Genomic DNA, 14778 nt, shown 5'->3' with positions numbered 1-14778 from the left:
TGAGTAGACAATTACTTCAAACCATTAAAACTGTTTGGAGAGAGAAAAACACTTCCATTCATGACAAGCAATAACTTGGACAGAAACCTTAACTGAAAGAGTCAAATAGAGCCTGCCAACAGATTGCCAGATGTCCTGATTAGTTAAAATATGATGACAAAACCTAGATATATTCTGTCAGCCAAATCCAGGGGTCAAAGCCATTTCCCTTGGAAAATAGAATTTCACATTCAAAGGTAATATTCTCTCAATCCTGGTACTGTTTCTTTGCAGATGTGCTCTTTGTGTAGAGCTACAGCAGCCTAAATCTCTGTTTCAATTGCTTGGAATAGCAAAAATGAGAGAAATCCTTAACTGCAATAAAAGTAACAACTCTGCAGAGGGTCAATGTAACAGTAAAATAGAAAAGGCATATTTAGGCCACTCATATATGTATATACTTAAACCTTTCTGATCTGCTTTTGATGGTGATCGGTGAGACACAGCTATTTTCACAGTTCAATTTCTAGCCATTTCAGGTAGTAGCCAGCTATACCGTGAAGCAATCAGAATTTCATCTCTGTTGGCTAGGATGGCTCAAGAATTGAAATGAATGTTGAGGCAGACAAACTCTGAGATAATGGTGCATTTCTGAGAGCCTGAAATATTCTTCCCAATGTAGAAAATGCTGGGTAAGGATTTTAAATGCAAGTGTATGTTTTAATCATTGGGAAAGCAGCAAATTAATTAATCTATCAAAGGAAGGAAAGAATGCAGCATGGAATATTAGCTAAAGGCTCCAGTCACCTCAAAAAGAGTAGGGAGGTGTCACAGTGTGCTCACAAGTGTATACTCATTTGTTTGTCTTGGTCTAGAAAAATCACTTCAGTGGAGAATATTTTGACTTTATCAATGAAGAAAATACTGCTTGAAGCCTGCAAAAGTTTGAATGACAAACTTCAAGAAGGTTAGAATTGTCATATCAGATCAGTGGTCTGTCACAAAACCTGTCTTCAACAGAACAGCAGAAAGTGCTTGAGAAAGGAGAAGATTAAGGCAAGTGTGTGCTGATTGCTCACTTCCCTCAAATACCTTTCCAGCCACTCTTTGTGGTTGTGAGACTTTCAGAATTTATATGAGTGGTATTCTTTGTTTAATACTTTCTAATTTTACATTTTCAGCTGTGTCTGCATAGCAATTCTTGATGAAAAGAAAATTGCTCAAGATATCTTAAGAATGTGTACTTAGTAGTAATTACCTCATCTTCTAATTTCTATTAAATGCCCCCAGAAATGTTCGTCATACGTGCTTCATATGTTAGTTGCATAATTAATTTGTAGAATCACAGAATATCCTGATATGGAAGGAACTTCCAGTGATCATCAAAGTCCAGCTGCAGGCCCTGCACTGAACAATCCCAAGAATCACACAATGTACCTGAGTGTTGTCCAAATGCTGTGTGAACATGTCAGGCTCAGTGCTGTGACCACTTCCATGGGGACCCTGTTACAATGTCTGGCCACCCTCCTGTGACTGCATTTCTCTTCTCAGAGAAAAACAAGGCACAGCTTTCCAAGGATATTTCTGGGATTCACATTCTCCAAACCTCAGAGACAGAAAAAACAATTCTTATTTCAATTGCTGCTCCTCTTGTTGTTCACAAGTAGAATGCATTGTAGAAGATTGTTCACCTGAAGGGAATAGGTAATTGGATTCTGGTGTGAGTGTTTTGATTCATTGACCAATTGAATCCAGGTGTGTGTATGTGTTGGGACTGTCAGCTGACGGTCATGAGATTCTGTGCAGTTGTGTGCAGTTAGGTGCTTGGGCAGACTCAGTTTAGATGTAATGTAATATAGTATATAATAATATAGTATAGTAAAGTAATTAATTAACCTTCTGATATCCATGGAGTCAGATGCATCCTTTCTCCCCTGTCGGGGACGCCTTGTTTACTACACCCTCCAGATAAAGAACTTCTTCCTGATTCTAACCTAAATCTCACCTGGCAGAGTTCCCTGCCATTCCCTTGTGTCATATCTCTGTTCACCAAAGAGATTTATGCCTTCCCTGCCACTTCTCCTGGAATCTTTGGACCACAATGGGGTCTCCCCTCAGTATCTCTTCAAGCCAAGTGACCTCACCCACAAGAGCTGTTCCTCACACACCACCTGCTCCTCATATGGTGTCCTACTCCTCAGGCACCCGAAAGAAGGTAGGTACAGTTTGATGTTTTTGATACTTTTCTTCTGGTGAAAATGGCTTGTAATTGTCCTTAATTTTCATAACATTTGTATGACAATCACTCCCTGCATGTATTGGCACTTTTTTCAGTGTGAAAATGTTCTCCAAAGTGCTTTTGTAAAGTTGATAACTCTCCAGAGACACTGCCTAGCTATTCATGATTGTAAAGCAATATTTGCTATGTGCTGAACTTCCAGTCTCAGTCTCCATTTTAAAATTTGCCAAAGTATTCAGTAGAAGAGACTGAAATTCCAAGATGGGAAAAAATAGTGCTTCCATTATAAAGTAAAGCTGCCTAATGTGTTCAATTTTGTACTAGGTATTCTGGAAAGATGTGGGGGTCTTCTATAGGACAGTCCATGATTTGTTTTGGCACAATCCAATTTGTCATTTATGGTTTAACCTGTTCATTCATCTTGTATTTCTTTTTTTCCCTTCCTGCTGGAAATATAAAACAACTAGAGAGGAAAGGCATTAAAGATTTGCTTAAGACGATCAATTGCACTTTGATGCACTTTCTTTGCTCATTAAATTGAAAGTTCACATTTTATCAGTTTGACATATGCATAAAAGTGAGGTAATCAAAAAAACAAATAAGAAAACCCAAAAGCTCATAGAAGCATCACACTTCTTTTTCAGATTATTACACAAGGGTAGACAAAAAGTAGCAATAGCAATTTTTTTTTCCAATGACAGAATATGTGGCAGATTAATGATTGTTATTTGAATCTACATTTTAGTTGATTTTCCTTCAGGACAAAAGTTAATAGGATATTGATGTCATTTGAACTCAGAACTACGTGTTCTGTAAACAAAGATTGTGTAAATTCTAACAGGCCGTTTTGCCACCTGACCTCTGTACACTCAAAATGTGGGTGTGTTTCCTGAGAACTGTTACAGAAAACAAAAATATCTAAAATAGACACATGCACTACTGCATGGTTTTTTCACTTCCCAAAGATGAAATTTCACTCCCTTATATAGAGAAACTCTGCTTCAGGTTCTGTAAGAACTTAAGTATAACATACTGTTATACTTAACATAGCATTGCTTTAGTAGATGTTGAGGTTTTTAGTTTATTTAACTCACTTTTCAAGTGGACCACTTCATTATAAAAATACTGCTGTTCAGCCAACCAGAGTGTCAAGATGGCAACTAGCTAGTTAGTTGGTCCTTTTCTTCTTGGAAAAGACTAAAACTGAAAAATCAAGCAAGTAAACCCAAAGTATATATATTCTTATATAATACAGAGCTGTATTTTAATTAATAAAATCCAGGTTCTGGGTATGGGATCACAGTGTCTTCATTTGCAGGGCATATTATCTTCCCTCTGGCAGTCAATACATAGGATAAATTGCTACTAGTTACCTGTAACTTTATATGCTCTTAACTTTGGGTTTCTTCCAAGCAGTTAAAAACAAGTAAAATGACACTATTATTTTCAGTGACATAATTTACAGAATAAATTATTATGCTATATGAAAATAAAGATTTTATTTGTAAAAAAAAAAAAAAAAAAAGATAATTGCTTTATTTAAAACACTGGCTTTATTTTTTTTAAGCTGGAAATGATATTTAGTGAAACTATCATATCCAAGGCATAGTAAAGTGAATTTATTCAATTTGAAAGAGTAAGTCTTAACTGCAGTGTGTATGAGATCATATTAAGAAACAATCCCTACTAAATTCTTACAATTAAGATACAATTACCTTTTATCCCTTTCCAAAAGGGCTTCCATTAATGCTTCCTTTACTCTTCTGTATGTCTCTTTATTTGGTTTGTTATTATCTCAATCAAAATCAGTTTAAGAAAAAGTCCTCTTCTGTTAATAAGTATGTCTATTTTTTTAAGTGCTTGCAATACTAAGCCACATTATTACTTTAACAAATCTTATTTTTCTGAGTTTGTGCATCTTGTTGGAGAACTTTTATTATCATATTATATAGCAAAGAAAATATAGTATAAGTGCAAGCCACTGTGATGTCATTTATTACAAAAGACTTTCTCACATATTTAAGATTCTTTGATTTTTCCAAAACTCAAGAGTGCCATTTCCAGTCCTGCCAACTTTGTGGGTCATAGACTCATGTGCCTTTTATCATCCATAAATTAAAATAAAAAGCTTATAAATATATTTTATATATATGTCTTGTGGCCCCATGATGGCTGATATAGGCTATCCCTGCAATAATATTGTTTATTTATGCTGTACCCAGGGGAGGACTCTGTGCAAAAGAAACCTGGAAGAAAAATAATGAATCAAGAAATTTTTTTGAGAATGGAATTCTTTGGCATAGCTCACCATCTGCCTGCTGTGCCAAATCAGGAAACACCTCAAAAAAATATCACAAACAAAACCCAAACAAACAAAAATCCCAACAAAGAAACAAACAACTCCAAACAAACCATATGTCAACGTAAATAAAGAATACAGGAATATGTTACTCTTTCAAGATAACATGTTTTAAGATTTTTGAAAAGTAAAATTCAGCTAGAGCTTGAAATTATAAATGCAGTTGCTTAAGTGTTTAGAGGTGGAGAATGGGACGGAAATTAATAATGGTGATGTCAGAATGCAATGTTTCAGTTCTTTAGAAAGTGTCGAAAGGATTAAATGATGACATAAAGTGATTTAGCTGCTGATTCACTGAGTGTATAGAAAAACAAGTCAGCTAAATCAGTTTTATGCAGATCTCAAAAACACTAATGGGATGACAGAGACTGGAACACAAGCTTAGGCCTGCTTAGAGATCAGACTAGTGATTTTCACATTCCTAGTTGCTTTGATTTTTCCAGAGGATTATTCTGTTTTGTGTCAAACCTTGTGGAAACACAGTGAATTTACACTTCTTGAGCTAATGGATGATGGAAACAGTTTTTGATTGTACTAGGGAGTCATAAAAGAACTAAATTCAACACCTTAATTCAGAATTGCTGCAGGAAGGTACTTAGCTGCCTGTGAAAAATATTGAAACACTTCTAGGCCAAAGGCATGGGGACAAAATGTTCTAGGAAGTTATCAGTTGGTAGTTTCTCAGACCATCTGTGGTAATGGCTGAACAAACATAGGAACAGGCTAGAAGTACTTCTCAGTTTCGTTTTCCTAAATATAAAGAAATATTTACTTGATAATTTATCCTGGAAATAGGTTGGTGTCTTCAGTCTTTAGGAGAGCTGAATATATCAGGCGCAGGTCAGGAAAACTTACCCGTTCTCCCTGCCTTCACTGTCCCAAGGCGTGAGAAGGCATAAAGTGACACAAAGACTGCTGAAATAGCTTCTTCTTCTTCTTCTTCTTGCCTGTAAGAGCTCAGTAGCTAAGAAATTAATGCATTTCAGTCACCCTCCTAACACAGTTATCTGCCTTTTGGACTACCACATATTATCAATTAGTCTACCAAAAAAAAAACAAACAAAAAACCAAAAAAACCCCAAAAAAAACCAAACAAAAAAAAAACCCTACCAAAAAAAAACCAACGCATCCAACACATTTCCCCTACATAAATTGTCAGAATTATTTAATTAAACTGAAAATATTTTTTTTTAAATTGTTTATTTCAGATTCTCATTAGTGCTTGCATTTTATTCATGACAATATGTTAATAACTTGTTAAAAGGGTATTTTTAATGGAAGACAATTAGGTTATCTCTCTGGTTTATAGTACTCTATAACATAGAGTGGCTGAGCATTTTAAAATGAACTAGCAACATGTTTCTCAATGTTTTTTTCTTTGTTGCTTTTTGTTGTTTTTTGAATAGGACTGACAGTGCCTTAGCAATTTTATGCAAAAACTGCTCTGTCTGATAACTGAATATTGCTTCCTTGTACCTAAGGCACTAATGAGCTCATTCAGCACTGCAGATGGTAAAGAACACCTTTTGGCTAACATTGCTTCCCATATTATAGTAGAGTAGGGGGACAAAAGAAGGGCAAGGATCTCTCTATATTCTGATTACACTTTTTCAGCATATGCGGATCTTTTAAAGATTCAGGAGTTGCAGTTTAAAAAAGATGCTGATTTCAATTATTCTTCCTTTTGAGAAAAAAAATAGTTTTTTTGCAGTGCTACTAACATTCTTGATTTAGCCACGTTGGACAAAAAAAATAAAATGTTTACATAGATTTATGTCTTAAAAATAAAGAGAGTTAATATCTTTTAAATTGAAAATCTGAACTAAAACCTGATGTGGTACTTCAATTCAAGGAATAGACATCTATAACCAGCCTTTTATGCCTTCTTATTAGGTAAGGACAAATTTATCCTAGATTGTTTTGTTTAAAATTGACACTTGCAAAGATCACAAAACGAATCTAATTCAGTTATCTTTGCATCTCCTTATATGTTCACTATAAATCCCATGAAAGTTTGATGCCAGTGAATTTCTTTATTTTGCTTAACCATGATGTGATCAAAATCCATCTTTTTTTGATTTATTTTAGTTACTAGTTCTGAGCAGATGCATCTATTGAAATCTCTGGTGACATTTCCTTTATCTGATTTGTGCACAGATTAGATTTTACTCCTTAAGACAAGAAGCTTGCAACTGCTAGTTTTGCTTTATATTTAAATATTTTGAATCTGGTATTCTATCCGGACAAAGATCAGTGCAAAAGGTTAGTGATACCCCAGGGGCAGACTTTGCATAGAACTCATGGAATGATTTCAGAATAAATCCATAGAGTTCATCTGTTTGGCTGAATTTTTTAAGTCCAGGGGTTATCTTCTCAGGCAACTCCTTCTTTCCAAGGTTCAGGGGTTGACCTTGGCTGTCTATCAGACCCCTACTCAACTGCTTTCTCATTTGCCCTCATTAGCAGAACAGGGAGAAAATAACACAAAAAAACTCATGGCTTGAGATAAAGGCATTTTACTATGTAAAGTAAAAGCTGTGTGCAGAAACAAAACTAAACAAGGAATTTGTTCACTAAGCCTTATTTCCAGACAGGTATCCAGATGTGTCCTGGGAAGAAGGTCCTGAGTATGCATATGGGTTGCTTTGGATGACAAATGCCATTACCACAAATTATTCCTCCTCATTTCCTTAAACTTTTATTGCTGAGTGAGACATTGTATGATTTGGGACATCTCTTAGGTCAACTGCGGTCAGCTGTCCCAGCTGTGTCACCTCCACACATCCAGCCTGCCAACCATCAGGGTGGGAGTTCAAGGGAAAGCCCTGATGCTGAGAGCCCAGCTCAACAATAGCCAAAACACTGGTGTGGTACAGCTCAGGTTTAGCCACAAAGGCAAAGCATAGCACTGTAGGAAAGTTAACTGCACGCCAGCCAGACTCAGAGCACCAAGGAATGCTGATGCACATTATTCATGTGTTGCAATGCCCGACCTTTGTGAGACGTCCTCGATTCTTTCAAGTTCAAATGAATTTCAAACTGAGGTTGCAGAACTGAAAAAGCTTCAGGGGATAAATTTGCACAGTAAAATATTAAGCTTTGCTTAATTAGATGCATTAATGATCAGGCTTTTTGTAAAAAAGCAATAGGGATTGCTTTGCTAATTTTCATCACGCAAACAAAATGCCGAAGATCTTGGAAACAATTCAGAGGAGAACTTATTAGGGGGAAAATGAAAAACATTAAAGGGGTACAAGGAGGGTGGAAGAATTAAAAAGAAAAAAAGTTATTGCCTGCTTACTGTCAGTCTTATTTATTTTTTGTATTTTGCATTTTAATTTAATTATTGTAATCCCATTTGAAGTGCAGCATTTTACATGAAAAAAAATATCCTAATGACTGAGCTTTAAAGAGAGAGAAGGGAAGGAATTAAGCTAAACTGTATTACAAAAGGTTTAATATTGTATGTTTACTGGCTTTTCAGTGAACTAAATAATAAGATTAATATTTAATTAATACACATTAGGAACAACTTGCTACTTGTCACTTGGTGGCTGTGTCTATATTCAATATACTTGATTTTTTTCTTTCCTCTTTGAAAAGATAGATTGAAAGCAGGCCTCTGTTACAATGTTAAAGTAGCTGATTCTTGAGAAGACACTGCCTTGGTTGAAGCATTTTTTCAGCCTCAATAGTGTTCAAGGTCAAGAGAAACATCTACCAACTGATTTTTTGCTTCTCACCTTATTGAATGCAACACATGCCAAGAGACTTTTGTTTCACTCTCTACTCCCAGTGTAGAGCAACAATGGCTCAGATTGATTTTGTATTTTCTGAAACAAGGGAATGTATGGATGTTCTTGTGTACTTACTTTAAAGCAACTTACTTGCTTTAAAGTTTTGTTCTGAGGTAGTTATTTCTTAAATATAGAAATGTGGTGGTTAATCTTTCTTTCCACAAAAATTCAGTTTCTCCTAAAATGTATTTTAATGGAAGAAGTGAAAGAAAAACTTAAAGTTCTTTGAAAATTCTAACATTCAAAAATTGTACTCCTAAGAAAAGGAAATTTGATTTACAGATCTTAGTTTTTAAATGGAACTATTGAAAATCTCCACCATCTGTAGTCATTATTTTTGTACTTGTTTAAAATGGATCTGTTTAAAACCTGTTTTCTAAAACCAGAATAACTAGATTACTCTTTAGTGAAAGCTTCAATTTGTATCTAGTTTTCCAGAATCAGAACGCATAATGGGTAAAACAAGAAAATATCTTAATCTGCGAACTCATAATAAAATTATGAGAGAATTTTGATGAAGTACTTCCTTATATTTGTTCCTGGGGATATTTTCCTCAGAATGGCTTCAGCAAAGGACACCCAAATTCATCCAGGGGCTGTCAAGTTCTCTTTGAAAAATACCGCAATCAGTTGTGTATAATGTTCCATTTCATATTAGAATTAGAGGAGACAAGGATGGAACCACCTTAATCAGATGCTTAATGCTGAGTAACTCATGGTAACATATTTTCCACTATTATAGCTGGATTAAATATTGCAATATTAAATTAAAATCATATTAAATTTAAATTAATACTAAATAATATTAAAGCAGAGGAATTTAGAACATTGAGTAAAGGTGTATAACTAATGCAAAAGACCAAAAAATGAATGAATGTTTTTCATTATTCTCTGTGATATTTTGGAATTCCTAAGTGACATACAAGAAAAATTACTTTATCAATTTAGTAATAGAATATAAACATCAGCTTAGAAAAAGCCAAATTTTTCAGAACTATACTGGAAATATAAAACCTTATCTGTGACTTATCTGACCTATTTTTATCTGTCACATGTTCAGAAACATGTTTCTTTCCTGGGGAAAAAAAAAAAAAAAACACCAAAAAAACCACCAAAAACCAGAAATTATCAAAAAAGATAAATATTACGGTGTCCCTCCCTCTTGGAAATGTTTTTTAAAAATATTCCTAGCACTAGGCATCTGTATTATTAATGTCTTGAGCATTTTTGACTTGTTCTCCATCTGCAAATACTTAGTTTCATGCTATATCTTTCATTCAGCAATTTGTAAAGCTGCAGATGATGTAACACTAATTTGGGAACAAATTATGGGAAGGGAAGGGAAAAGAAGGTTACAATCTAAATCTACGCTTTTAAAATCAAGATCCTTCTTTCTTTTTCACCTTCTGAATATAACCACACTGATGGTAGAGCCTTATGATTTCCACAGGATCTATGCATAGGAAAGCAGCATGCAGTGTGTGATGCACAGGCATTAGTGCTGGGATGCACTCAAATCCTGTGTCTTCATGGTGACAATCTTCAGAGCTGTCTTGTACAGATAAGCGTAAAAGGATATGACATAATTTTTCCAGTCATGAGAAGAGCTTAATACCAGTGTTTAAAGTTCTAATTGCTCAAAAGCTGCAACTTCTAAAAGTTCCTGAAGGGAAGTTAGAAATGGTCTCCATTCACTGTTGTTGGAAGACATGTACTGTCAAGGTATTAGTGGGTCTAGGGTCTTCAATGAGACACGAGCAGTTGTGGGTTGCTATAAGGTTGTTTATTGCACGAATACATCAGTCTCAAAGGCAAAGAGTTCAAGATGTTAAAGTCCATGCAAAAGCTTTCTGGCATGGAGTCCCAGGTTCTGTGCAGGAACAGCGGCAGCAGCAGCAATTGTTCCCTGGTGTAGAGCCTGGTGTTCCGAGCAGCTGTAGGAGGGACCACAGCTTCCTTCTTTCTTCTTGTCCTTTTCTTGTTGTCTTCTCCTTCTTGCTGTTGTGGTTGTTGATAGTCGTGGTTGTGGTGGTTGTTGATGATGATCGCACCCATTACAAGGCTTTTTATTTATAAAATATCCAATCAGCTGAAAACATGATTCTAAAACATTCTTTCTAAGTCAATCTAAACTTGATTCTAATGTCTGAAAGTAGTACAAATGTCAGTACTTACCCAGAAAACTATGTATATAATATCATCTATTTATGCAAATGCATTCTCTGTTTTCCTACTTAAAATTTATGTGTATAAGTTTATCTATATACATGAATAGTTCTATTTATTTATGCATGTAATTTTATCTGTTTTATGTGAATAATTCTATCTATTCTAGTGGCAAGGTTCTGCTATGTTTCTGTTGTGTCTGGAGCTAAGTTTCTGAACTAGGCCTTAGGGCCTTTACTAGCTAGCACAGTTTCTTAAGGCACTTAAAATGTACGTCTGCTTACTTAAAACTATAACTTACACTTCTACTTACTTAAAGCTTAAACCTATACTTCTCTTTCATATCTATGTGGCTTAATATATCTTAATTTCTATAAATTTCTATAAAAATATTCAAGCCCTGTGTTCATCTTCCTCTCTGAGGAACTCAAAGAGGCTTGCATTCCAACAATATTCTGTTTCTTTAGAGATGCCTTGAGAGAAATATATTGTTTCCCTAGTCCTTCTACATTTCATCCACACAGAGTTCTGTTATCATTATTCCGTTTCTAATATTATTATTCACCTTCATATTTAAAGTATATGTATGAAAAAATTCACAGGGTGTCATTTGAGCATTGACATACCATTAACAAAGCTTCATTCGTATTCATCTACATATTCAGTATTTGCTCAGTGCTTTGAAGCTGGCAGGAAAGGCACGTATTTCACTGGAGATGAAATTTGGGATCATATTAATTAATTCATCACTATAAATCACTGCAAGAGAGCAAGTCTTGTTAGCTTCAGTTGCTCAGATAGCAATCAGTGGCTCATTAGCTTTAAAAATATCAACCTGGTTGAGGTATCATTGCTCTGCACAGTAGACTGATGAGGGACATTAGAACAAATGCTACACGGCACACAGAAAAATTGCTTTTACCCATTATCCCAGCTACATGCACAAAATCATGTGGGAAAATCACTGGTAAAGACACTCAGTCAATGACCAAAAAGCACTGTAACAGACCACAGTTTTTGGCCTTAATTTGCTGCTAAGTGCTACTTAGCCCCAGCCTACATGCCTTGTGCATGCAATGCTCTGATTTGACCTCATCAAGGTGGTTCAGATTAGTTCAGAAGTAAATAGTGCAGCCCCATCTATTTTTGGTGTTAGCAAAATACATTTTTCACTCATTATCAAAGATTATTTTTATGATATGAGATATAGAAAATTAACCAAAAATCCAATAGTAATACATAGTTATAATACAAAAATTTTAAAAGCATATATATGTAAAAGGGCAATTTTGAAGTGTGAACAATAGCATCTTCAATGTGAAATGAGCCTCTTGTAATTAGTATGGTCACATAAACATAAGCATTAGCTGGTTTGAGCAGCTTTTTGCCCTCCAAAAGGACTACAATTTTACAATGAGATAATTATTCAGTCATTTCTGCAGAGGTTTTCAGGTATCCAAATAAATTGAGAGGGAAGCGCACAAGCAGAGTTAAGTAGGGGCTCAGCATGCATAAAAGGTACTCTGAAGTGTCAGTATGCTCAAACCCAATAGATAGTAGTTAGATGTAGTTTCTGAAAGACACAATTATGCCAAGACTGCAAGGGTAGGCATGAGAGCAACAAGCCTTCACTAGTTTCTCAACGCTGAACATCAAGTCGATTTTAACAGCAAACATGTAAAAGAAGTGTACACTTGTAAATTTGGGGGGTTTTTACACAGTGGAAGATGTAATCAAATGTCTATCTCTGTTCTCACAGTTTGCTGACTTGTCAAGTCACAAACTAAGGATGTTTTCTGAGCCTCTACCTCCTGTTTCTTCAAGTAGTACCTGGAGTGAAAGGCAGCCTGGAACATGTCATTTGCAACAGAGGAAAAAGAAAACAGCAGAAATAGAATCTCTGGGAGCAACGTAGTACTGTACACATGTGTGAGTGACATAGGATGCCCCCAGGCTCAGCCATCAGAAAACTCTGTGTACAGTCCCATCCATCAATTCCTATCTGCAAAATGTCCTTCAAGGCACAAATTTCTCATGTTACGCTTCTAGTAACTTAAAGGTCTGTATCTTACAATCAGTATTATTTATACTGCTATCTTTAAGCTGTTATGGATAAATGTTTAATGTTCAAACAATTTTACCTGAGCTATTATAAATTCGAAAATATTCACTGATTTAAGTAGTCACCTTTGCAGTGAAGACCTTGGTGCATCTGGTCTTAGAGAAACATTGCAATTTTTCAAGGTAATTATGGCATATATTTAACAGCTTAAACTACTTTTTAAATTAAATATAAAGCCACCATCAACAAAACAGATGTATCTGATGACCTGTCTTAGAATGCATGCCAGCAGACTATCACTACTCATTCTTAATTATTAGATTGATTTTAATTACTAAAATAGAGAATCAATTTATTTTATAAGTGGCAGCGTGTGATGGCACCCAGAGCAGTTTCTAAGAAAAATTGCAATAGTCATGGATATTCACATATAGATTAGCTCTTTCTCTTCTGATTGCATTTTAAAATTCTAAATGTGTTTTACTTTGATTAGCTCAGTTTAGTGGTGTGTTCCTTTGATCCCAAATATTCAACACTGAACTGGGAAACCTGAACATAAAAAAAGTCTGGGTTGACCTTCTGCAAGGTCAGAGTGCAGGCTGAATGGAGAGTGACACAGACCTTCAGTTTAATGCTTCATGCAAAAGCTGACCTTTTTCTTCTGTAATTCTTCTGTAATTCTTTTTGTAATTCTATTTTGCTATCAGACTAACAGTACTGGCCATTTTTCTCCTAGACTCCAACCTGGCCTTAGATGAAGATAGACACCTGACACTCTTGCTCTTTCTTCCGAGGATTTTTCAGTCTGTAATCATGGCATTGGATGTCACACAACTTTCAGGAATGCTACTCTTACTGGAAAAGACTGTCTGTTCTGTGCTTCAGAAAGTGTCCATCTGTGTCAAACACTACACTTCCTACATGATGTGAACCCAGCCCTTACAAGAAATGTGAGTGAAGTGAAACCAATAGCCATGCAACAATCCCACACCACTGGAAGCATATGAATCACAGCAAGTAGTGGCACCCATCACCTCAATTGCTAAAAAAATATATGTAGCTTTTCTTTGGGTGGCTAGAGTGCTTTAGTTTCCAGTATTTTTATGTGGTTTATGCTTTGAAATGCAGCTCACAATTTTCATGTCATTGCTATATCTGCCAACTAGAGAAGAGATGAAAAAATGGAAGAAATGTAGATTTAATCCTACTTGGACAGCTCGAGAGTGTAGTTTTTATCTGAATGTTTTTTAAAGATATTGTATCTTACCCCGATTTGGAAAAAAAAAAAAAAAAAGGAATATTGTGAAGGCACAAAAAGCTCATCTCCCGTGCACACAGAGGAAGGCAGAGGGCAGCAGTGCCCCAGTCAGAGACATGAGCCCCTGCCCTATCCCCCCTCCTCCCAGGGATATCTTGGTGAGTACCATCACCATACGTCTTGCAGAGTGGGGGTCATTGTTAGATGCATGAGAAGACAACCTGGGGTTGTGCAAGACTTATTATGGAAGAAATCAAAGGTGGGGAAAGGGAGGCATCAACATCAAATGGGGTTGAGGAAGAGTGAGACAACAAAAGAAAAAGGATGTAAAAGGTATCACTTGCCTGTAAACAGCTTGCAGGTCAGCTGCTCTGGCCATGTCCTGTGCCTGAGCCGCATGGTCTGTCCTGTCTTTGAATTAAATTTCACTAATTCATTAATTAAATTGCATTTCTAGATCTCTTCTGTGTGCATGTGTGTTTGGGGTCTGAGAGCAGCAAAATGGAGTCTGTATGTGCTAGGCAGTGAATATCAAGCAGGGCTAGCTAGTGACTAGAGTAAGAATTTGAGAGTCGGGTATCTAACATGGATCCTGGTGAGATCAGAGGGTCTGTGTGCTGACTGTTGGAGAGTCAGGAGATTTCAACCAACTTCCAGAGAGTGTGCAGTCTGGGGACTGATTGTGAGACCATTCATGCATGTGTGCATGAGGAAGGAGTGGCTAGGGCATTCCTGCTGGGGAAGGGCCAGTTTTTGAGCCCAGCTGCCTGGGGGATCCATGTGTGTGGCTGTGCCTGTGCTGATGTGTGCAGAGGTCTCTGTGTGCAGAGTGGGGTTGCAGCATTGAGGGCTTCTATATGCAAGTGCTCCACTGGGAAAACTGGGAACCAGGGAATTACACTGGGCATAGTGTCTGGT

At 36.2% G+C, this 14778-nt stretch overlaps 1 long non-coding RNA gene across 1 annotated transcript; it reads left to right on the top strand.

Annotated features, from left to right (window-relative positions):
- The first annotated feature begins 1757 nt into the window (after positions 1-1757).
- LOC135289827 (uncharacterized) lies at positions 1758-14305 on the top strand. Its single transcript, XR_010352568.1, has 3 exons — positions 1758-2194; positions 12368-12599; positions 13339-14305. It is a non-coding gene; the product is annotated as an uncharacterized LOC135289827 (long non-coding RNA).
- The last annotated feature ends 473 nt before the right edge of the window (positions 14306-14778 follow it).

The sequence above is a fragment of the Passer domesticus genome, chromosome 1 (genome assembly GCF_036417665.1).
Source record: "Passer domesticus isolate bPasDom1 chromosome 1, bPasDom1.hap1, whole genome shotgun sequence".
NCBI classification, from domain to species: Eukaryota; Metazoa; Chordata; class Aves; order Passeriformes; family Passeridae; genus Passer; species Passer domesticus.
Note: the sequence above shows the minus strand (reverse complement) of the source record. Positions and strands in the feature narration are given on the sequence as shown.